The 25,962-nt window shown below is 47.7% G+C and overlaps 1 pseudogene; it reads right to left on the bottom strand.

Annotated features, from left to right (window-relative positions):
• LOC106502035 lies at positions 11,134-19,718 on the bottom strand (annotated as a pseudogene).

The raw sequence follows: 25,962 nt of genomic DNA, 5'->3' as shown, positions 1-25,962 counted from the left end.
CGACTCAATGCACATGAGTTTGAGTAAGCTCTGGGAGTTGGTGACAGACAGGGAAGCCTGGCGTGCTGCAGTCCATGGGGTCGCTAAGAGTGGGACACAACTGAGTGACTGAACTGAACTGAAAGCAGAGGGAATCCTGGGAAAGGGCGTAGGTCTTCTCTGGGCCCTTAGGGTTTCTAAGACCATCTCAAGTTGCCTAGATCCTGGAGAGTTGGTTAGGACAATAAAACAGACATTGGTTAAGCAGCTACTGTTTGCTAGGTGCAGTGCAAACCCTTGTCAGTTGACTTGGTTTATGGGTTCAAGCTCCCCGCTGCAGAAAAGTCAAGGAATCCACACAGCAGAAACCTGAGTGGCCCTGGTGGGAGCATGCTTCCTGCCATCTGGGGCTGGATGTGGGCCCCATACAGATACCCCCAGTGTCACAGGTTGAGTCTGCCAACAGCCTTGGCCAGGAGCCACTGAAACTGGCTTATGGTTACACAACAGCTCCCAAATGGGGCACAGACAAGTCAGATGATCTTAGAAAGAAAGAAAGAAAGTGAAGTTGCTCAGTCGTGCCCGACTCTTTGCGACCCTATGGATAGTAGGCTGCCCCAAGCTCCTCCGTCCATGGGATTTTCAAGGCAAGAGTACTGGAGTGGGTTGCCATTTCCTTCTCCAGGGAATCTTCCCAACCCAGAGATTGAACCCAGGTCTCTCACACTGTAGGCAGACGCTTTACCATCTGAACCACCAGGTGATCTTAGCTGCTACAAATGAACAGCTGCAGACAACTGCCAGCAGGGGTCTGGGCCTATTTACTGAGAATGAAGCTCAGGGTCAGAAAAATGCATTGACTTGACTACAGTCTGGACACAGTCCTGGTTATCTTTTTTTTTTTTTTACTCTAATTTCTTTCTGTGTCAAAGCCCCAGCCAGGCAGCATGGGAGGCTGCAAGAACCCAGTCAGCGATTCCAGAGCCTGTGTCCTCCCTGTGGCCCTGAAAAGACATCCCTGCACACTCTCCCCAGTGAGCAATCTCCTGTAAACTGGTTCCCTCCTGCACTTTGCCTTCCATTTGAACTGGAAGAATCTAGCTGAAGCCACACCTGCAGTCTCCCAGGATATGCTGAATCTGGCGGTGGCTGAGAACATAGTGGACACCGTCGCCCCCTAGTGGCAGCATCGCTTACTACAGTAGTATGTGAATGTGAAGTCACTCAGTCGTACAGACTCTGCGACCCCCTCTACAGCCTACCAGGCTCCTCCGTCCATGGGATTTTCCAGGCAAGAGTACTGGAGTGGGCTGCCATTTCCTTTTCCAGGTACTACAGCAGACACAAAAAGACCAGTGTGGTGTCTGTTAGCTGTTAACCTACAGATGGAGAGCATGTAAAATTAAAAATAGATTGAGTTGTCTTAATATGAGGAGTTTGGATGCTAAAGCCTAGTTGTCTGGCTTCAAATTTTGGCTCTCCTGCCTATTCACTCTGTGACTTTGATAGGCTACTTGACCAGACCAACTTTTCTCCTCTGTCAGATGGGAACAGTAGTTGTGCTTATGTGATACTGATGTCCTGAGAATTAAATGAGTGAACAGGTTAGAACAGCATCTGTAGGGAACTGGCATGTAATCATACCTATACTTATCTTTAAAAAATATTATTAGTCTTTAATCCTTGATAGACCCGTGGATGGTATTTGCAGATTAATGTTGAGACCCACTGTACAAAAAGTGAGGAATTTCCCTGGTGGCTCAGAGGGTAAAGAATCTGCCCACAATGTAGAAGATCTGGGTTTGATCCCTAGGTGGGGAAGATCCCCTGGAGAGGGAATGGCAATCCGCTCCAGCATTCTTGCCTGGAGGATCCCATGGACAGAGGAGTCTGGCGGGCTCTAGACCATGGGGTTGCAAAGAGTCAGACACAACTGAGCGACTAACACTTTCACTTTCATCCTTCATAGCGGTGACTCCCTAGAATAAGAGTGGGAAAACTTCCAAATTAAGGTCCTGCACTGGCTTAAAGTGAGATGGTCAGGATTGGTCTCAAACTGCTGGGGTTGAGAAAGTTTGCATCCCTGAGTGACTAAGGCGGTGGTCTGGTGGTCTCCCTGTCTTAGCCTGAACAGGAGCCGGCCCAGCAAAGTTTCCACAGGAAGGAGAGGGCATACCTCAGTCCCTTCCCTCCTACACCTCCTTGCCCCAGCAGCCAACCTTTCTGCTTCCCCCACACCCCGCCTCCGTGTCCCAGTCATCCTTGTTATCTGATCATAGATACAAAGAGATACCAGGAATGAAAACAAAAGAAACCTCCTTTATGAGGTGTTGAAAATGTTCTAAAATTGATTGTGTTGACAGTGAATGGTAGGGAAGATAGGAAAACCATTTACACTTTGAATGGGTGAAGGGTGTAATGTGTGTGTTGTATTTCCAGAGAGCTGTTATAGAGGTAAAAGTGGAAAGAATCGAAAAGACTAAAGACAAACGTGAGTCCTGAGTGGTATGGACAGCAAGCCAACATCTCTGCGTGGAGAGAACAAGGGAAATCAGCCTGGCAGCATGGGAACCTCTGTGGCACTGCCACACCACCCAAAGCAGCTACCTCCCAGGCTTGCTGACCAAGCAGAATTGTGCTTGCTCTTACAAACATGCTCCAACTGGGAAGTACAGAATGCCTGCAGAGGATGAACCTATAACCACGGCGGTGGCCTCCTCCTCTGTAACGTGGGATCCCTGGGGTGGCCTGTGCAGGGAAGTGAACCAGGGAACCCCTAGGGCGGGGAAAGGGAAGCTGAGAGACAGGAAGGGAATCTGGAGAAAGGCAGGCCTCCCACAGTGCAGTGTGTGGGGACTCTCAATGGGGTGACCAGTTCTTCAAAAGACCTTGGTTGAGTTTTCAAACTTTACCTTTGATTAAAAAACCCAGCACCAGCAGGTGGAGCTTCCCAGGGGCACATAGGTGGGGACTACTGCTTCAAATGGGTCTTCCTAAGTGGCTCAAAAAGAATCCGTCTGCCAATGCAAGAGACTCAAGAGATGTGGGTTTAATCCCTGGATTGGGGATCCCCTGGAGTAGGAAATAGCAACATCCCTCCAGTATTCTTGCCTGGAGAAGTCCATGGACAGGGGAGCTTGGCAGACTACGGTCCATGAGATCTCAAAGAGTTGGACACGAGTGAGCATGCATGCCCTTTACTGCCTCAAGTCAGGCAGGGAGGAGCCTGGTGTGTTTTCAGCCATTCTTCTGTCATTGGAAAACTGTGGGTGGGAGAGCTCGAGCACAGTGAAGAGGAGACTGAGAAAATTTGGCAGAGGCTCAGGCTTGACCAGATGATGGGTGCGGCTCAGGCCTGGGCTGCAGGCTCTGCTGCCGGGGGAGACCTGTAGCCAGGAGAGAACCTTCAACCTTGCACCTACCTCAGCAACCACCCCGCAGGATGGATGGGTCTGAGCCAGGAAAAAGCGGTCAGGATTTATCAGGGCTGAGGAGGGAGGAAGTGATTTCCAAAAGGGAGAGCTTTTGCCCAGGTCCATTGAAGTGTAGGGCAGTGGGATCATCCAGGCTGTGAAGACCCTGCAGAAAGACACGGGGAGCTCAGAGTCCAGCTATGAGCACCTTTCTGCCTCGCTCTTCTCTCCCAAGACCCCGCCTGAGGCTCCAGCAACAAAACCTGAGGGGAGGTGAACAACTCTGAGTTAGCTTGGAAAAGTGAGTTCTCAGGAGGCCCTGCATGTCTTCAACACCAACTGGCTTTTTCCATAAGCAAGAGTGGCATTTCCTATATAAACACGAGCAGTTACTGGGCCTGCTTGAGATGTCAGCTAGCACCTGTTCCCCCTGAGCGGACATGAAGGAAGAAGAAAGACAAAAGCGAGGCCACTTGTGGCATGATTCCATGAGTCTTGCCTTCTCCACTTCTGTTTTACCTTGGTGGGCAGGTGACAGGCAGGAATATGTGTCTATCCCAGCAGGTGTGCTGTACATACAGAGCTCGGGACCTGCCAGAGGCTGGGGAGAAGAGTTTAGGAGGGGAAGACTTTCCCCCTCTGTAAGGAAGACTTTCCTCCTCCGTAAGGAAGACTTTCCTCCTCTGTAAGGAAGACTTTCCTCCTCTGTAAGGTGAAAACACCAAGAAGCTCACCTCTCTGGATGGGGGAGCCAGCCAAGCAACAGCTATGGAGGCACAGCTGCAGACCACACTGCATTTAAGAGCAGAGAGGAGACAAGCCAAGGAGACACCAATGAAAGTATTTTAACACACGTTTGAAAAGAAAGGTGACTGTGCTTGGCAGAGCGTGGACACATATTTTGGAGGCGTGCACTGATGAGTCTCCCCCTTTTCCAGTGCTCTGTACATGGGTGGGTTTGGGCTGATCAGTCCTCATTCTGTGATTGTGGGCGTCAGACTCCAAGTCTTCAAAAGGTTGCAATGAAGATGGAATGAGGTTCTGTATAAGAAGAACCAGTGCAAAGCCTGGAACATGGTGATCATCCCCATCGTCACATTACCACCACCACCAGCATCTTCACCATCATCGCCATCAACATCAGCATTATTGTCGTCATCTTTCCTGTTACTAGGTGTCAGGTGTGACAAGCCCCCAAACCTGCTTCCTAACAGTTGGAGTGTGGGGGTCAGATTGGGAGCACTTGGTTTCCTCCTCTGTTAGGCCCAGTTGAATGGAAAGACAAAGAGAACCAAACTGAAGTATCTGAGGAGTCCTGACACACGGTGTGAGTGTAGTTCCAGGGTGTCTGCTTCCTCTGCTGGCAAGGAAGCAGAATTACTGGATGTCCTGGCATGTAATCAAACCTGTGTTTGCATTTTACATATGCTTAGCCTCTTAGATCGGCCTATTATCCACCTAGTTATCCAAAGAAAAGTAGGAAAAGATATGTGGGAATGGACATCGTTACAGATACTGTAAAAGTGAAGGTTGAAAAAAAAATGGGGGAAAGATTCGAATAGAAACTTTACCAAAGAAGAGACACAAATGGCAAATCAGCACATGAAAATCATCTCAACATCAATAGGCGTTTGTGATCCCGTGGACTGTAGCCCACCAGGCTTCTCTGTCCATGGGATTTCCCAGGCAAGAATACTGGAGTGGGTTGCCATTTCCTTCTCCAGGGGATCTTCCCAGCCCAAGGACTGAACCCCGGGTGTTTTGCATTGGCAGGTGGATTCTTTACTACTGAGCCACCAGGGAAGCCCTCATTAGGCTCTAGAAACATGCAAATTTAAACTACAGTGGGATATCATTCCATCACTCTTAGGTGGTTAAATTTTTTTTAAAATGCCAAAGAGGAACTCCAACCCATTGCTGGAAGGAATGCAAGAAGTGTGGGAGCACTTAGGAAACATTTCTTACAAGGTTAAACATGCACTTACCGTATAACCCACCAAACCTGCTCTTAGGAGGTTACCCAGCAGAAAGGAAGGCCTCATTTCTGGACAGAGGCCCATGAGCTATCTGAGCAGTATTAGTCTTTAAATTTATTTAGCATTTACTCTGTGTCAGACATTAACTCCTAGAAGCCTCAAAACAACCCATTGAGCTTAAGCCTGAGCAGCGCTCCCCATGCTGCTGTCTGCACGCTCCCTCCCCTCCCCTCCCTCCAGCTTTAAGGGGCCCCCTCACCTGGGAGGTGACAGAGGTGTACCTCTTCAGGCCAGGGTATCAGACAAGGGCCGCATACCCTTTGTACCAGCACAGACAGTTTACTGGGGTGAGAGGAGGAAGGAAGTCGCGGCAATCGCTGATCTTAGCTCTCTGTGACTTGGAGGGTCTTTTGTGCTCCCAGAAGCAACGCTGGGCAGGGCTGCAAGCACTGCTGTGGGAAGACCCTTCTCTTCCTGGCTTTGTGGGAGCCTCTGCTCCTGGAGGGGACCGTGCCCCAGCTCAGAGGGCTGCATCCTGGCCCCTAGTGTTCCCCTGGCCACCACTGGGTCCAAGGATTCTGGAGGAGGGGTTCTGCTCTATAGAGCAGCTGTGAATGTGTGCGTGTTTGCTTGTATGTATGGTTGTGCTTGTGCATCTGAGGTCTTCCTTATCACCCGCAAACCTACAGGTGAGTGACCAAGGTGGGCCAGGAGTGACACTGACTACAGAGTTTCAGGGCCTCCTGCTCCTCAGCGGTCAGCAGGGACCAGGCTGGGAGGGTCAACTGGGATCCCAGGACGTTCCTTGCTGCTGGCAGCTGGGTAAGGAAATGCTCACACAGCCTGCACTTCACAACCACCAGGGGGAGGCTGGGGGTTGAAGACATACTAACATTGACTTAGAGAAAGTGCGCAGTACTTTGCAGGCTCCTGAGGGTTGGTAAACTGCTGTCCACCGTCGAGGCCTGCGGGCTGGCTGGCTGTGAGTGCTTTCCTGTCATTGCTGGAGGATGTGGAAGCACAAACACCGTGGAAGAAAGGCTTCAGAAAAAAACACAAAATGGTAGCTGTAGTCGTGCTAGAGTGGGAGGGTTCCCCCTTTTTTTCTGTTCTTTCTTTGTTTCTTTTTGTGTGTGGGGGGGAGTATTTTCAGAATGGTCGCTCAGCAGATAAAGACTCTGCCTTCAATGCGGGAGACCTGGGTTTGATCCCTGGGTCGGGAAGATCCCCTGGAGAAGGGAATAGGTACCCATTCCAGTATTCTTGCCTGGGAAATCCCATGGACAGAAGAACCTTGTGGGCTACAGTCCATTGGATCTCAGAGTCAGACGCCAGTGAACGACTAAACACAACGATAAAATGCTTTCTATTAAGGAAAATCCTCTATGCTGCATAGGGTCCCGGAGTGGCCGGTAGGGGGCGCGCGCCATCGGGGACTCGCGTGGGGCAGTGGGGCTACGGGGAGGTTCGCGAGCGGGACCCGGACCGGGGCTAGGGGTAGCGAACGAGGATCTCGAGCGGAGGCGGGGGAGGGGTGGGGAATCTGTGGACAGCCCACTCGGTCCTGTATCGGTAGTAGCCCAGCCTTGTGAAGAGCCTTCTGGGGAGGAGAGGGGGCTCCAGCTGAGACCTCAGGGCTTGGGAAACGGGATGCTTGGTGTGGCAAGGAGACCGGCATTCAGAATAGTCGGGAGCCCTAAGGAGTCCTCATACTCGCCCGAACCCCGCAGGGACCCGCTCAGCGAGGAGAGAAGGTGGCGGGTCATCTCAGAGCCTTCTCGGGCCGGGCACGTGTCGGTGCTTTGCAGGTTTAACTCGCGGGATTGCACATGGCGTCTCCATTCCACAGGGGAGGCCCGGCAGCTGGGGGCCCTTCGCGGTCCAGGGGCCTGGGTGGGGGGACGGCATACATTCTCCACCTCCCCCATCCTCAGCTCTGCAGAAACGAGGAAGAAAAGCAATTTCCTAGACGTGTCGTGAGTTTTAAGTACAGAAACAGAAGGGGGCGTTCTGTGCGCAATGACTGTGGTTTTGAAGCTGTAGGGTTTGCAGAGCATCTAAGTCTTCCTTTCCCTGTAAGGTCCTTCGTAAGAACTAACCCCAGAGGGCGCCGGTCCGGAGAGCAGAGGGCAATGGTCCCATGTAGCAGGGCGCTCAGCTCCTTGATTCCCCTTCTTGTGAGTAATTTGACCTCCCTGGTGGCTCAGGTAAAAGAATCTGCCTGCCAATGCAGGAGACGCAGGTTGGATCCCTGGGTTGCCAAGACCCCCTGGAGAAAGAAATGGCAACCCACTCCAGTATTCTTGCATTCTTGCTTGGGAGATCCCGTGGACAGAGGAACCTGGTGGGCTACAGTCCTTGGGGTCCCAAAGAGCTGGATAATACTGAGCGACTAAACAACAACAACTTGAGTAAAGACTCTATTTCCCGCGGGGCACAGGAGTCCTGTGACCTGGCCCTGGCGTGGCTCTCCTTTGGGACATCACCCGTTCCTCCCCCATTTCATGGTGGATGGCTTTGTGTGTGAGATGATACCCATGCTGTAGTCTCTGGGGGTCTGACAGGCCCCCACGAGGACTTCTAAACCAGATGGCTTGTCTTGAGTCATCCAGCTGAGCTCTGAAGGCTCCTCTGAGCTGCTTCTGTTTGCCAAGACCCCCACCCAGAGTCCTCCAGATGTCGCCCTTCCTCCTGTCTTCTGTCTCCGGTGTTAAAAAGGAACACTTGGGATCATTCCTTTTATGACAAGTAAAGACCTTGCATTACAGTGACCAAAATGGTCACGAAATGGAAATATTCTATTTATCTCTTCTGTGTGTATTGCCTACAAGGACTCTATTTACCTTAGGCATTTACTCACTGCAATCACATTATGACTCTAAAGTACAGTTTTTACAGGAAAATCAGGATAAATACTTGATTCCTCCTTCCCTTTTTACTTACAGTTTTCAGGATGAGTTTATTTCTTAGAATCCTCCCATGGTGAACAAGTAGAGTTTTGTTTGTTTAGTGCCTTTCTGAATTCCTCAGTTTTTAACATATGTGATATGCTTCCAACCACCTCTATGACTGCTTTTCGCCTTTAATGTTAAAGAACAAGAAGTGTGAATACACAGCAAAGTGAAAGTGAAAGTCGATCACTTGTGTCTGACTCTTTGCGACCCCATGGACTGTATAGTCCATGGAATTCTCCAGGCCAGATTACTGGAGTGGGTAACTGTTCCTTTCTCCAGGGGATCTTCCCGACCTAGGAATCAAATCGGAGTCTCCTGCATTCCAGGCATATTCTTAACCAGCTGAGCTCCCAGGGAAGCCTTAATACACAGCAAGGGCCATGACAATGGGCATTCCAATTGTCCCATGTTCCATTTCTGGAATCCAGCTCTAACGAAATAATTAAAAAACAGGTTTGAGTGAAAGCTTTATGAACAAAGATGTTGGTTGAAGTATTTTAAAAAATGAAAGATTGAAAATATTCTCATGCTAAAGTTCAATAGTTATCTAGTAAAACAGGGCACATCCATTTGATGAAATATTATACTATATACTAAATATTACATATTAAATATATATAATATACTAAATATTATAATATATTATCTGATTAAAATGGTCATTCTTAAAACTGCATAACAGTGTTAGAACCTTTATGGAAATATATAATATACATACAACAATATTCACCCAATTTAAATGTATTCAGTAACTTTTTAAAAAAGATTTATTTGTTTATTTATGGCTGAGCTGGGTCTTCGTTGCTGTGTGTGGGCTTTTTCTAGTTGCGGCGAGTGGGGCTGCTCCCTGCGGCGAGTGGGGGCTGCTTGTTGTGGAACATGAGCTCTAGGGCGTGTGGGCCCAGTAGCTGTGACGCACGGGCTTAGTTGCTGTGTAGCATGTGGACTCTTCCCTGAACAGGGATCAGACCCATGTCTCCTGCATTGTCAGGAAGATTCTCAGCCACTACAGGACTGGGGAAGCCCTAAAGGTGTAGAGTAACTTCTAACACATGCATAGCAGTTGTGCAAACATCACAATCCAGTGTGGGTTCCCATTGCCCTCAAATTCCCTCATGACCCAACTGCTCCTCTCCTGGGTCTATACCCCAAGGAAATGAGAACAGATACTGAAGAAAAAACTTGTTCGTGAAGGGTCACAGCAGCACTGTTTACAGCAGTGAAGATGTGGGAATAACTCAGATGTCCATCAGCTGAAGAATGGGTGAAAACTGTCATATGTTCACACAGTGGAATATCATTCAGCCCTAAAAATGCATGAAGTACCAGCACATGAAGCAATGTGCCTGAGCTTCACAACATTATGTGGATAAAAGAAGCCAGATGTAAGAAATCACATATTATAGAACTGTATTCATAGGAAGTGTGTAGAATGGGCAAATCCACAGAGACAGAAATGGGGTCTGTGCTGCTGAGGGCTGAGACAGGGGAAGCAGGAAGTCACTGCTTCCGGGCACAACCTTTCCTTTCTCGGTGATATAAAGAGTTCTGAAACTAGAGAGGGGCTCTTGTTACACAATGTTGTAAAGGTGTTAATGCCACTGAACTGTACACTTGAAAATGGTTAAACATGTTAATTTTACCACAATAAAAAACAATAGCCATAAATGAATGGCTTTTGGTAGGCTTTTGAGAAAGAGAGTGATACAGTGGAAAGATCTAAGATTTTAGATGTAGGATAATTTGATTACTACTCTGCCATTTCCTCTCTCTGTGACTTTGGGCAAACCTCTTGGAACTGGTTTCCTTACCTGAAATATATGGCAAGTCAGTGTTTCTGGGTGGATGAAAGGAGATGACACCACTGAAATGTAAGCACAGATGCTTGGTTTACTTTGAGATGATGAGTAAGACTGGTTTTTTGGGGGAAGGAGAGGGAAAGGAGGAGAAGAAAGAAGGACCCTGAAGAATGTACAATGAAAAGAGCAAGACAGATAGGTGTTCTCGGTGATTATGTATCTCACAGCCACCAAGTGCTGGGCCTGCCCCTCACTTCCATCACCCTCATCCCCAGCTGTGTTACTTTGGACAAGTTGCTTAATTTCTCTGTCTGAGTTTTCTAAGGACTAAAATTGCAATGATGAATGAGGACTGGCTAGGCAGTGCTAGTGGTATTGGTTCCTGGTGTGCTTGTCTTCAATAAGGAAAGATGGAACATGGTTGTAAACCTGATAATCTCTGGGGGTGGGGTTTTTTTTTCTTTTCATTTTTCAAACTGTGATTAAACTTTTCTGTAACATTTTAGAATTATACTCTGGTTGGTGGTCACTGATCTCTTTGGAAGAGCTCAGAGCTCACAGAGCCCTTTTGGACACCTCATTAAAGAGCCACCTGCCCTCAGGATGGTGTTGTGAGGATTCACCCAGACTGTGGTCTCAGTGACTGTCTGACACAGATCTGGAAGGGAACACAGAACATTAATCTGCAGGTTACAGGTTTGGGCTCCACCACTTTTGGACCTCAGATCCCGCCAAGTAAAGGAGGAGATTCTTGGCAGGCTGCCATGGCATTGTACTAGGGTGGAGTGAGAATGTCCCATGCAGTGTGTGGGACGTACTTATACCAAACAGTATTTGTTGCTCATTTACTTACTTATTTTTTTGCTGCCAAAACCTTTATTGTTTCCATTTTGTCCAAGGCTTGAGAGAGGTCTTGGGGTGTTAAAAAGCTGCCTAGTGGCTGCAGAGATGGGCTTCAGGAAGCCCTGACGTCAGCAGGGGGCTCCTCAAAGGCCACTGGTCTCAGAGGCTCCTAGTCATGCTTGAGGGTGAACCATTTGAAGAGATATTCACCCAACCCAGCATGGGGACCAGCCAGCCTGCAGAGGTTGGTCAGGTGGTCACCCAGCTTCTTGATGAGTTTCACCTCCTCACCTAGGAAGTGGTTCTCCAGGAAGTCACAGAGGTGGGGGTCTGCGCTGGCAGAACCCAGGCCACACCGATCCAAAAAGGCCTGGTTCAGATTCTTCTCTATGAGAAGGGCAACTTCCATAGCATCCTGGGTTTTGCCCCACTCATCTTGAGATGGCTTCTACACGTCCAGGAAGAGGGCATGACTGCTGCACTGGGTTTGCATTCGCAAGAGATGCTTGCCACCTGTGTGCTTCTCCTTGGCCAATTTGTGGAAAAAAGTGGCCCACACCCTTCCTGAGTAACATTGTCTTCGTCAAAATAGAAACCCAGAGACAGGTAGGTGTAGGAGTCCCCAGATGCTTGTTGACCAGGTGGTTGATGGCAGCCTCCACCTCAGTGGAATAATTCTGAGGAATCTGGGACTAGTGGTTGATCAGTAATAAGGATACTGAAAGAGGAACTCCCCAGGTCAGTAGGTGCCCAATATGCTACTGGAGATCTGTGGAGAAATAACTCCAGAAAGAATGAAGGGATGGAGCCAAAGCAAAAACAATACCCAGCTGTGGATGTGTCTGGTGATAGAAACAAGGTCTGATGCTGTAAAGAGCAATACTGCATAGGAACCTGGAATGTCAGGTCCATGAATCAAGGCAAACTGGAAGTGGTCAAACAGGAGATGGCAAGAGTGAACGTCAACATTCTATGAATCAGTGAACTAAAATGGACTGGAATGGGTGAATTTAACTCAGATAACCATTATATCTACTACTGTGGGCAGGAATCCCTCAAAGTAGCCATCATGGTCAACAAAAGAGTCCAAAATGCAGTACTTGGATGCAATCTCAAAAACGACAGAATGATCTCTGTTCGTTTCCAAGGCAAACCATTCAATATCACAGTAATCCAAGTCTATGCCCCAGTAACGCTGAAGAAGCTGAAGTTGAACAGTACTATGAAGACCTCAAGACCTTTTAGAACTAACACCCAAAAAAGATGTCCCTTTCATTATAGGGGACTGGAATGCAAAAGTAGGAAGTCAAGAAACACCTGGAGTAACAGGCAAATTTGGCCTTGGAATGTGGAATGAAGCAGGGCAAAGACTAATAGAGTTTTGCCAAGAAAATGCACTGGTCATAGCAAACACCCTCTTCCAACAACACAAGAGAAGCCTCTACACATGGAAATCACCAGATGGTCAACACCAAAATCAGACTGATTATATTCTATGCAGCCAAAGATGGAGAAGCTCTATACAGTCACCAAAGCAAGACCAGGAGCTAACTGTGGCTCAGATCATGAACTCCTTTTTATCAAATTCAGACTTAAATTGAAGAAAGTAGGGAAAACGTCTAGACCATTCAGGTACGACTTAAATAAAACCCCTTATGATTATACAGTGGAAGTGAGAAATAGATTTAAGGGCCTAGATCTGATAGATAGAGTGCCTGATGAACTATAGACAGAGGTTCGTTTCATTGTACAAGAGACAGGGATCAAGACCATCCCCATGGAAAAGAAATGCAAAAAAGCAAAATGGCTGTCTGAGGAGGCCTTACAAATAGCTGTGAAAAGAAGAGAAGCAAAAAGCAAAGGAGAAAAGGAAAGATATAAGCATCTGAATGCAGTTCCAAAGAATAGCAAGAAGAGATAAGAAAGCCTTCTTCAGCAATCAATGCAAAGAAATAGAGGAAAACAACAGAATGGGAAAGACTGGAGATCTCTTCAAGAAAATCAGAGATACCAAGGGAACATTTCAAGCAAAGATGGGCTCGATAAAGGACAGAAATGATCTGGACCTAACAGAAGCAGAAGATATTAAGAAGAGGTGCAAGAATACACAGAAGAACTGTGCAAAAAAGATCTTCACGACCCAGATAATCAGATGGTGTGATCACTCACGTAGAGCCAGACATCCTGGAATGTGAAGTCAAGTGGGCCTTAGAAAGCATCACTACAAAGAAAGCTAGTGGAGGTGATGGAATTCCAGTTGAGCTATTTCAAATCCTGAAAGATGATGCTGTGAAAGTGCTGCACTCAATATGCCAGCAAATTTGGAAAACTCAGCAGTGGCCACAAGACTGGAAAAGGTCACTTTTCATTCCAGTCCCAAAGGAAGACAATGGCAAAGAATGCTCAAACTACCGCACAATTTCACTCATCTCACATGCTAATAAATTAATGCTCAAAATTCTCCCAGCCAGGCTTCAGCAATACATGAACCTTGAACTTCCTGATGTTCGAGCTGGTTTTAGAAAAGGTAGAGGAACCAGAGATGAAATTGCCAACATCCTCTGGATCATGGAAAAAGCAAGAGAGTTCCAGAAAAACAACTATTTCTCCTTTATTTACTATGCCAAAGCCTTTGACTGTGTGGATCACAATAAACTGTGGAAAATTCTGAAAGAGATGGGAATACCAGACCACCTGACCTGCCTCTTGAGAAACCTGTATGCAGGTCAGGAAGCAACAGTTAGAACTGGGCATGGAACAGAAGGAAAAGGAGAAGTCAAGGCTGTATGTCACCCTGCTTATTTAACTTACATGCAGAGTACATCATGAGAAATGCTGGACTGGAAGAAAAACAAGCTGGAATCAAGGTTGCCGGCAGAAATATCAATAACCTCAGATATGCAGATGACACCACCCTTATGGCAGAAAGTGAAGAGGAACTAAAAAGCCTCTTGATGAAAGTAAAAGAGGAGAATGAAAAGTTGGCTCAAAGTTCAACATTCAGAAAATGAAGATCATGGCATCCAGTCCCATCACTTCATGGGAAATAGATGGGGAAACAGTGGAAACAGTGTCAGACTTTTGTTGGGGGGTGCTCCAAAATCACTGCAGATGGTGACTGCAGCCATGAAATTAAAAGACGCTTACTCTTGGGAAGAAAAGTTATGACCAACCTAGATAGCATATTAAAAAGCAGAGACATTACTTTGCCGACTAAGGTCTGTCTAGTCAAGGCTATGGTTTTTCCTGTGGTCATGTTTGGATGTGAGAGTTGAACTGTGAAGAAGGCTGAGCGCTGAAGAATTGATGCTTTTGAACTGTGGTGTTGGAGAAGACTCTTGAGAGTCCCCTGGATTTCAAGGAGATCCAACCAGTCCATTCTGAAGGAGATCAGCCCTGGGTGTTCTTTGGAAGGAATGATGCTAAAGCTGAAACTCCAGTACTTTGGCCACCTCATGCGAAGAGTTGACTCATTGGAAAAGATTCTGATGCTGGGAGAGATTGAGGGCAGGAGGAGAAGGGGACGACAGAGGATGAGATGGCTGGATGGCATCACTGACTTGATGGACGTGACTCTGAGTTGGTGATGGACAGGGAGGCCTGGCATGCTGCAATTCATGGGGTCGCAAAGAGTCGGACATGACTGAGCGACTGAACTGAACTGAACTGAACTGAAGCTCAAAAAATTGTGGCTGGTCCCAGTAATCACAGCAGAGTAGCTGATGCCAAAAGTTGCCACTGGAATAAATGTTGGGGGATGGTCGGAGGCTGGAGCAAGGGGCATCCCTGGGTCTGTTTCATCCAAGCACTGCTGAAGCAAGAGACAAATCCCTAGGACCGCACCTCCTGTGGCTCATTTAAATTCAAGTTTAATGGGCCCTCTTGGACTCTCCCTTGCTGACTCTGGTGACCCTAATGGGCTGGAGCTGAGGTTGGCATGGGTGGCCCTAGGTTAAAAGGCAGCTGCTGTTTTGGGCCCGATTCCAGGTCCACACACAGGAACTCCTAGGGGGGCAGGCTGACTTGGCCTTCCCACCTCTGAATTTCCTGAGCCCAGGGGCCACGGCTTGATGCAAATTAAATGTTGAAGAATCAGCAGAGCCCCTGGCATTTAGAGTATGGAGACCAAAAAAAGAGGACAGGAGAGTGAAGGAAGGAGGGAGGAAGGAAAGGAGGAGGGGAGCAAGCAAAGGAAGAAAGAAGGGAAGTGGGAGGGAGAGAGGGAGAGAACAGACCCTTCTGCCCTTTCAGAGCATCCATTAGCTGGGAGACAGGGTCACAGGTTCCAGACTCATGCCCTTTGGGGACCATCGTTAAGAGCGTGCTAGTGAGAGAGTTGGCATCCAAGAAAAGGAACCACATGGCAGGTCACCTTTGTAGAGGCTTGCTGAACTCACAGGAAGCAGGCATTTGATTCCTGGTGGGATGTGGGACTGAAATGCTCAAGTTTGTGAACATGGAGCTGGGGGATCCTGAGACCCTGGCAGCTGTCCTGGTGAGCCAGGTGCCTTCTGTGGGTGGCCATGGAAGGAGCAAGGCTTTGAGGAAGGCAGTGTTTCCTAAGTGGTTTTTTTTTTTTTTTTTTTTTTTTTGCTACACTGCATGGCTTACAAGATCTCAGTTCCCCAACCAGGGACTGAACTCCATGCTGCGGAAGCATGGAGTCCTAACCACCAGCAAAGTCGCCTAAGTGGGGTTCCTGCTGCTTCTATTTGTGCTGCCCATGTTGGCCCCAGAGCCAGGCACCCTGTTGGCACCAGCTGCCCCACTGCCTGCGTCGTGGCTTCCGGGCTCCGAGAGGAGGTGGGGCTGGGGTGTCTGAAGCCGGATACTGTCACCTGCAAGAAAGTTAAGAGGGGTCTTCTTCAGATAGATAGAGAGTCTGGAATTTATTTTAGCTGTGGGTCAGTAGAGGCAGGTGCACTTTGGGTGTTAGCACAAGAGGCTGCCGGGCAGGCATGTGAAGAGCCCACATAGGCACCCGGGCACCCTTGAAACGAAGGTCATGGATCTCAGGGGGTGCCTGCTGCACACCTCTGGTCCCAGCTGAGGGTTAGTGGTGTCCTTTCCAGCTCCAAGGGGGCCCGGCCTGGGGGATGAGATGGGCCACTCAGCGTTAGGGGAGAACTAAATCAGGTTCCCTCTTTGCAGACACCAGCGACTCCATGAGACGCGACGTTCTCTTCTAGATCAGTCGTGACTTGGAGCTGGCTTCTCACGCTACCACCCTCCCATCTTCTCCGGCATCTGGTCCATGTCTGCATTTCACGCTGTCTGCTCTGTTTTTATCCAATGACTGTGTCTGACAACCTGCAATTCCCTTGGATTCTGTGGCCCCATTCTATGGATGCTATTCTTTCTGCTAAAATCCTGGCTCTTTTCAAACGCACTCGCTCCATGGTTCTATAATCTCTGCTTCCCTGAGTGTCATCTCTCCCAGCCCCCGGAGCCCAGGCTGTGTTTCATGGCCTTTGATAACCTGAATGCTGTCTCAGAGTCCTTCTTCTGGTGGAGGCCCCTTCAGCTGTGTCTGGGCTTGGCCATCTCCCTGTGGGGCTATGCCATGGGGCCTCCACTGGGGTGGTGCGGCCAGTGACTCATTGACTCCAAATCAGATTTTCCTTTGGTATTTTGGGGGAGGGAGTTGTGTGCTGTATCAAAGGTGAGAATTTGGGTCCTGCCGACCCAACTGCGTCCAGGCCTTGGGAGGGTGTCTCTCCCCAATGGACTGAGTTGGGTGACGTCCAGACAGCAGGTCCTCCCAGCTCCTGGGCTGGGCCATCCCTCCTGCACCAGGGATGCTCCCTTGTCCCCTGGCCCTGGGGGCTGGGCCCTGCTGGCTGCCAGGGTTTTCTCTTCATTACTTTCATAGGACATTGTCCTTTCTTGTGTCAATGAAAAAAATCAGTAGATCTAAGACAGAAACGGAAAATTTTATCTGAGCCAGACTGAGGATTATAACCTGGGAACAGCCTCTCAGAAAGCTCCAAGAACTCTTCTGCCTGTTAGAGGTCAAAGCACAGTTATGTAAGTTTTTGAGACAGAGGGCTGTAAACTACATGATGCATTATTGACAATTTGCACAGTCCAGATCTCCATGAACAAAGTGATGGAGGGTCATGGGTCACCATGGCCCCTTACAAGGGTAAGAAGGAAGGTTCTCTCCTAAGGGGTCTGATCAGCGGAGATGCACCACACACACCAGAGGTTAGGGAGGAGGCCCAAAGGGGCAAAGAAAAATTCATTTAGATTTTTTTCATCTTGCCATAAAACATGAATTTTATTTCACCAACTGTTTCTGAAAGAAGCTAGTACTTTTAGTAGCAAAGCCCCTCCTTTGGGGCTGCTGTATATCTCAGTTGCTTCCCCTGTGCATTCTCTACCCAGAGGTTGCACCTGGGACTCAAATCCCCCAAACTGAGCAAGTTGCTCACCTCTTCTGTGGGTGCAGCATCAGTCCTGGGGAATGCTGCTCACTGGCTGTCTGGGGGGAGAACAATGGGGTTTTTGAGTGTTGTTGCCTGTGAAGTATTACACCTCAGTTGGACCACTGACCTGCCCTGGAGGGGCATGGGTTCCCTCAGTCCTTGTCTGTAGAAGATGAAGTCTGGACTATTTGATCTGGGTTGTGTGTTCTCATACCTCTCGATGTGTAGGGAGAATTGATGTGAAGGTGTGCGCAGCAATTTAAAGCTTTGCCCCCAGTTGCTGTGTGTGTGGGGGGAGCAGGTAGAGCTGAGGGGATACACACCAGCAAGCAATTCAGTTCTAACACCCTGTCCCCACAGACAGCATCAGATCCCCCAAGACTGCCCCATCCCCTAGCTCAGACTCCAGTGGAAACTTCAGGTTGTCACCTGTGCTTCTGGCCAACCTGCTCCAGGGAGGTCCCCATGATCCCCCCCTCAGGTTTGATTAATTAGCTAGAGTGGCTCAGAGGGCTCAGCGAAACATTTTACCCACTAGATCACCAGTTTATTGTAAGAGGATGTAACTCAGGAACAACCAGAATGGAGAGATGCAGGGGGCAAGGCATGGGGAAGGACATGGAACTTCCATATTCTCTCCAAACAGCCTACTCTCCCCAAATCTCCACGTGGTCATCTACTGGGGAGCTCCCTGAACCCTGCCTTTCTGGATTTTTCTGGAGGGTTCATTATATACGCAGGATTGATTAAATCATTGGCTATTGCCAATTGATTGATTCCCCAGAGGTCAAGGGAGATGGGATTGAAAATTTGAACCTTCTGATCACAGGACTGGCTCCATTGACAGCCATCTCCCATTCTCAGAAGCTTTCCAAAATCACTCCATTAACGTAAAATGAAACACCTATTGCTTTCTTCACTTAGGAAATCTCAAAGTTTCTAGGAGCTATGTGCCAGAGATGGGGACAAAACCCAAATATATATATATGAAGAGGACTTAGCAGCCCACTCCAGTATGCTTGCCTGGAGAATCCCATGGACAGAGAAGCCTGGCGGGCTATAGTCCATAGGGCCGCAAAGGGTCAGACACGACTGAAGTGACTTAGCATGCTTGTATATATATGTGCTGTGTGCTGTGCTCAGTCACTCAGTCGTGTCCGACTCTTTGCGACCCCGCCAGGCTATCCATGGGGATTCTTCAGGCAAGAATATTGGAGTGGGTTGTCATGCCCTCCTCCAGGGGATCTTCCCAACCCAGGTCTCTCTCATTGCAAGCTGATTCTTTACCATCTGAGCCACCAGGGGAGCCCAAGAATATTGGAGTGGGTAGCCTATCCCTTCTCCAGAGGATCTTCCTGACCCAGTAATCAAACTGGGGTCTCCTGCATGGCAGGTGGATTCTTTACCAGCTGACCTACCAGGGAAGCCCATGCATATATATATATATATATGATTATACATATATAATATATATACATATATATACACATACATACATACATATATATATAATATAATCACAATGTCACACAATTCCAGGGCCATGAGTAGAGAAGTCCTGGAATGGATTGCCCACAAATCTCTGAGTTTCTCCATGTAGTCAGTTCCATTTTAGGGCAAATTGTTTCTCTCTTTTATGCATATTTCTCAAATTCTGTAAAATATGATTGCTTGGCTCTGTGGAAATGTACAGTTCTATAAAATCATGTCACTCCCCAGTGAGCCATCAAAAAAGATAAATCCTACTTTTTCTTACCGTACCGTAATAGATTTTTTTTTTCATGTTTTCTGCCCTTTCTTCTCTTACTCAGAAAACAGGTATTTCTTAAAAGCCACCACTCTGGTATTTTCCTAAACAAGTGTATGTTATAAGATGGTAGAACTTTCTATCATGGGATAAAAACCTAGAATTGGCTGTAGCAAGGGAAAACGTTTGACCCATTTCAGGATCTGGTTTTTACAAGCTGTTTCTGAGGCTGGTGATGCAGTCCATGGAGTCAGTTATGATCACTTCTTCCAGGGTGAGGGGAGCCTGCCAAGACAAGGCACCTTCCAGGGACAGCCAGGCTGCCTGGCTTTCTGAGCAGCTGTGAGGGGTGCCCAAGTGGACCACATCACGAGGGCTGCTCGGAGTCGGGGTTCGCTGGGATCGGGTTAGGATGCTGTGTTCCTCCGCCACTATCACTGGATGCGATAGAAGCCAGGGAGACTGCTGCTCAACAGAAGCTGCCTTCTCACATTCCACGTCCCCGGGGGGCCTGCCGCTCTGTCCTGCCAGCTGCAGGTCGGCCGTGACGGTGGCTTGATCCTCCTGGCCCCAGTCCATGACTATTCTGCATCCTCGGTCAAGGACGGGGCCTCCCTCTTTACTTGGATCTGGAACATCCCCTACTCATAGCAGAGGGAAAAGAAGGCACCAAACATCAAGTTGAATGCTTCTGACAACATCAGCTTGAATCTGGTCCCCTACCACACCTGCTCCCATCCCAGCATTCCTGGCAAATCACAGGAGGAGAGCACCGCTGGGCCTGGAATCACGCGGCATCTAAGAGGCCAGACACTGACCCATGCGTGGCCGTGGGCCGTGGGTCACAGTTTCCTCGCACAACCAGGGCCTACTAACTGGGACCAGGATACAGACTCTCATGTGGTCTTTCAGGTGCTGATGGCAAAAACCCAACCTCAACCAGGCTGAGAAAGGAACACAAAAGAAAGCCAGAGGTACAGAAAGAAAAGCAGAGGGTCACCGCAAAGGGTCAGAGCACTCCAAAGTTGCTCTGCTTTTGCAGGTCTGACCAAGAGTTAATGACCCAGCCTCCACATTGGGTGTCTAAAGGAGGTCTCGCCTTCACTGCACTGACCCTGTCCCCTCTTGAGTTGACGGCCACCAGCCCAGCCCACATTTTCTCAGAATCAAGCTTTCTCCAAATCAGAATCATTTTCCCCAGGAGCCGAAAGTCTTTTTGCTTCATGTTGAGTCAAATCAGGGTCACCCTTCCTGGATTCCCCCTGGGGTCAGAGGAATGTTCTGATTAGCCAGGTCTGAGGCCACACTGTTAGAATCAGAGGGACAGGAAGAGGGGAGGATGAGTCCAGAACCCAAACTTTCTTCTTAGTCCCTGGAGTGACCACTTTGAGACCAGGCAGATCACTCCTATTTATTTATAGCCAATATAAATAATATATATTTGCATTGGCGACTAAAAGGCTCAGAATTAATCTTTTCCCTCCAATTTTATTTTGAATTGTGCAAGCCTCATGGAGCTCAGTTCCATGTGATCACTGCTCATGTCCATCAGTCATCCCAGCTGTCCCTTCTGATGTCCTTCTGAGCACTGCCCAGTGCTCACCCACCATCTGGGACCCCATAAAGATACTGGTGCTTTGAAAATTAAGTCAGATGATTGTACATTGGAAATGCTTTCGTTTTCTTCCTTTGACCATAAGCAAAGGATATTTTCTTAAGTTAGTTTTGTCCCCTTTAAAAGAATAAAAGAAAGAAGTGTCCACTAGGATATAGAGAATTCTTTATTTTGGACTTCTAAAGTCTCATGGGGAAATTGACAGTTCTTCCACAGTTGCTCTAGTCCTAATCTTGAATATTGTCTGTGGAGAACAGAGGTCTGAGGCCACTCGAATAACAAGATTTAATTGTGGAGGAAGAAAGGGAAAGGAAAATAAAAAATCATACGCAACAGTGCTGTCAGTGTAACCAAGGTCTGTGAGTATCAATAGGAGTCTCGGACAGACCCTGGTGGTTACCACCAGAGCTTCTGGAGCAACTGAGGAAGGCAGGCAGGAGTTCCCCTGCCCTCGACGGCCATTCCTCTGAGAGAAGCTGTTTGTTCACCTTTATTTTCCCAACACCCGGTATGATCCCTGGTACACAGTGGGTGTCAGGCAAATGTTGGAATAAATGTTACTAATCTAGCACCCGTATCACCCCACCCCAACTCCACCTCATTTCCCTGTCTGGTGCTTATAAGTCACTAAGACCCTGTTTAGACTCCTTGTTTGTCATCTGTTTTCTCCAGAAGAAAGTAAACTCCTGAGGGTGGAGTTGGCTTTGCTTCTTACTGGTTTCCCTCCAGTTTGCACAAGGCTGGCCCACACTGGGCTTCCGTTAATATCTGTTGACCAAATGGACAAAGTGAGAAATGTGTCCTTCCTCTGTAGATGTCCTCTACAGAGGACATGGGCATGGTGTGTTGTGTGTTCTTCGAGGGGTAGCATTTACATTCATGGAGCACCCACTCTATGACCAACTGTGTGCTTTTTCACATCATCATGGTTATTGAATCCTCACACCAACCTGGTTTCCTCTAACCCATTCATTCCATTAAATCCACTTCTGTTCTTATGTGGCACAGAGCTAAGATGTCAGGTGTTAAGGGAAGCTCATTTCTTACTGGGGACAGGAAGATATTTTCATGCTTGATGGCACTTATAAGAAAGATAGCAAGTATATTCTGTCACTAGGGAGGAGGTGCTTAGTGCTAGCGCTCAGTCGCTTACTCGTGTAGCTCTTTGTGACCTCAGGGACTGTAGCCCATGAGGCTCTTCTCTCCTTGGGATTTTCCAGGCAAGAACGCTGGAGTGGGTTGCCATGCTCTCCTCCAGGGGATCTTCCCAATCCAGGGATTGAACCTGGTCTCTTATATTTCCTGCATTGGCAGGTGGATTCTTTACCACTAGTGCCACCTGGGAAACCTTGGGGAAGAAGTACTTATGGAACATCAAATGCTCTATTAATTATTTGGAATGATGGTCAGGAGGGGCCACCAGGGATGTGAGAGGCAGACAGTTTTGTGCTAGCTGCCATCACAGAGCACCACAGGCTGAGGGGCTTAAAACAATAGACATTTGTCTTCTCGTGGGTCACAGAGCCGGAAGTCTGAGATCAGGGTACTGAGAGGGTTGGTTTCTCCCACAGCTTCTTTTCTTGCAGATGGCTGTCCTCTTGCTGTGTTCTCTTGAGACCTTTCCTCTCTGTGTGTTTGTGATAGGGACAGAGTAAAGGGACAATTTGGGAGATTAAATAGCTACTCTCACTCGGGGTTCATAAATAGAGAAAAAGTATGGAGACGCCTGTGGATTAATGATCTATCAAGAAAGCAGGCTTGCTTAGAAACAGACCGTGCACACTTGCTTGGCAATGGAACCATGCAGAGGAAGCGTGAGACATGCCCCCAGGCATCAACAATGGAATGAGGCCTGCATCCTGTTCACTGAAGCCAGCAAATGAAGGTTCCTTGAGAAGGGGCTTTCTCTGCTTGTACTAAGAGCAGAAATATACGGAAAGGTGACTTTTTACTGAAACCTGAGATGATTTACCATATTTTAGTGTATGTTATCATGAGAAATGCTGGGCTGGAAGAAGCACAAGCTGGAATCAAGATTCCCAGGAGAAATACCAATAACCTCAGATATGCAGATGACACCACCGTTATGGCAGAAAGTGAAGAGGAACTAAAAAGCCTCTTGATGAAAGTGAAAGAGGAGAGTGAAAAGTTGGCTTAAAGCTCAACATTCAGAAAACAAAGATCATGGCATCCGGTCCCATCACTTCATGGGAAGTAGATGGGGAAATAGTGGAAACAGTGTCAGACTTTATTTTTTGGGGCTCCAAAATCACTGCAGATGGTGATTGCAGCCATGAAATTAAAAGACACTTACTCCTTGGAAGGAAAGTTATGACCAACCTAGATAGCATATTCAAAAGCAGAGACATTACTTTGCCAACAAAGATCCGTCTAGTCAAGGCTATGGTTTTCCCAGTGGTCATGTATGGATGTGAGAGTTGGACTGTGAAGAAAGCTGAGTGCCGAAGAGTTGATGCTTTTGAACTGTGGTGTTGGAGAAGACTCTTGAGAGTCCCTTGGACTGCAAGGAGATCCAACCAGTCCATTCTAAAGGAGATCAGCCCTGGGTGTTCTTTGGAAGGAATGATGCTAAAGCTGAAACTCCAGTACTTTGGCCACCTCATGGGAAGAGTTGATTCATTGGAAAAGACTCTGATGCTGGGAGGGATTGGGGTCAGGAGGAAAAGGGGACGACCGAGGATGAGATGGCTGGATGGCATCACCAACTCGATGAACGTGGTTTGAGTGAACTCCGGGAGTTGGTGATGGACAGGGAGGCCTGGAGTGCTGCGATTCATGCGGTCACAAAGAGTCAGACACGACTGAGCGACTGAACTGAACTGAACTGATCACCTTTTTGCTCATTTCCATAGCTTCATGACAGTCCTGGTTAGACCATGTAGGGACAAGAAAACTCCACTGCATGAGGTGGAGGAGGAGCTGATGACAAACCTAGGGATCGAACCTAGGTCTCCTGCATTGTAGGCAGACGCTTTTACCGTCTGAGCCACCGGGGAAGTCAGATGACAAAAACTTGACATCAAATATGAGGAAGAATGTGATCTTCTTCCTCTCCCTAATTTTATTTGATTATAAAAATGTAGCCCACCTAGCTTTCAGGGGATGGCACTCCCTTACCTGCTAACTTGTATCTCTCACAAATGTCCTGTACTAATAAACTCTTTCCTTACCCATCTCTCTGCCTTTTGCTGAATTCTCTCTGCACCAAGACAGAAGAATCTGTGCTCTACTAAGACCCAAAAGGGACGGGGGAACCTGGTGGGCTTCCATCTATGGGGTCGCACAGAGTTGGACACGACTGATGGGACTTAACGGCAGCAGCAGCAGCAGCAGCAGCAAGACCCAAAATGCATTCTGTGTTTTCATTTTTCTGCTCTCTCTCTCTCTTTTTATAAGGACACCAGTCCTATTGTGTTAAGGCCCCACCCTTTTGACCTCAGTGAACCCTAATTACTTCCTTAAAAGTCCCCTATCCAAATATAGTTACATTGAAGTTTAGGGATTTGCCTGTGAATTTGGGAGGAGATACAATTCTGCCCATAATGATTATCCAGCAGTGGGGAGACTGCCAGAAGGCAGGGACATAGAGCTCCATGGGCCCTCGAGGAGGTGACCAAAGGGAAGACCGAGGGAGGGGAGATTATTTCGATAGAACAGGCATGGGTGCTAAAACACAAAAGTCAAGGTTGCAGGGCAGTGGCTGAGATGGGATGAAACTGGAGCAAGAGGAGGGCCTGGAATCTCACCTGTGGAGCGTGGGGACTCTCCAGAGTCTGGGAGAAGAGACTTGGTAAGATTCATGGCTGAAGAAAGTCAGTCTGATGACAACTGAGGTTTCTCTGGTGCCTAGCCACCCATGTGCTTCTGCCAAGGAGCACCCGAGAGGGAGCCCAGAGCCAGCTCTGGGGTCTTCTTGTGGCACGAGGGTGCCATCTCCTCATCAGTTGTCAGTGGGGAGCAGAGGCCTTGGTTCCCTAGTGGCCTTTCAAAGAAGTTGCAAAACACTGTGAGGGCTTGTGGGAGCCCAGGCCTCTCCTACCTTCCCTTTTTTTGTAAACAAAGAAACTGCCAAAATGGAAATGCTTTCCCCCTTGTCCTTCCTTCAAAGGGTGATAACGTGAACTATTCATCATTTTTATTTCAAAAAGATCGACACTCTTTTTCCCATTGGCCCATGCACTTTTGTCCCCATCAACAACTGGATCTGGCATCTACTGATGTTTATTTCAACTTCATAATTAAAGAAGAATGTTAAGTGTGTAACTCAACTCTATTCCAAATGTAGAACAATCTGGAACAATGTAACCCCTTGAGAAAATTTTAGGAAAGGAAGGAAAAACCACATTTACAAATAACACATTTGGAAATAACAGATCATCTCAGTTTGGGACATTTGCAACTTGCCTAGACTTTTTCAAAATCACTGATCTGAAAATCAGCTGAAAGAGGTCAATTGTGATAGCAATTTCAGAATAACCATTAGAAACCAAACAAAGGAAAACATCTGGAGATGATGAATAAGATATGACAATCTGCATGAGGACCATTTTATAGAAGTGACTGATGAGTAAATACAAACATTCAGTCACAAACTATCCTGTTTACTCATTTGTGCCAAATTTTAAAACAGAATATTAAGAATATTAAGAATTTTAATAACTTTCTGAAGTTATTTATCCATTGATCTCCAGTAGCATATGGGGCACCTACCGACCTGGGGAGTTCATCTTTCAGTGTCCTATCTTTTTGCCTTTTCATACTGTTCGTGGGGTTCTCAAGGTAAGAATACTGAAGTGGTTTGCCATTTCCTTCTCCAATGGACCACATCTTGTCAGAACTCTCCACCATGACCCGTCCGTCTTGGGTGGCCCTACAAGGCCTGGTTCATAGTTTCATTGAGTTAGACAAGGCTGTGGTCCATGTGATCAGTTTGGTTAGTTTTCTGTAATTGTGGTTTTCATTCTGTCTGCCCTATGATGGAGAAGGATAAGAGGCTTATGGAAGCTTCCTGATGGGAGAGACTGACTGAGGGGGAAATGGGGTCTTGTTCTGATGGGCAGGGCCATACTCAGTAAATCTTTAACCCAATTTTCTGTTGATGGGTGAAGCTGTGTTCCCTCCCTGCTATTTACCTGGGGCCAAACTATGGTGGAGGTAAAGAAAGAAAGCTTTACCTTTCTATGAAGA

Source organism: Capra hircus, chromosome 4 (genome assembly GCF_001704415.2).
Source record: "Capra hircus breed San Clemente chromosome 4, ASM170441v1, whole genome shotgun sequence".
Lineage (NCBI taxonomy): Eukaryota > Metazoa > Chordata > Mammalia > Artiodactyla > Bovidae > Capra > Capra hircus.
The sequence above is the reverse complement of the archived record's forward strand: the minus strand, read 5'-3'. Positions and strand labels throughout refer to the sequence as shown.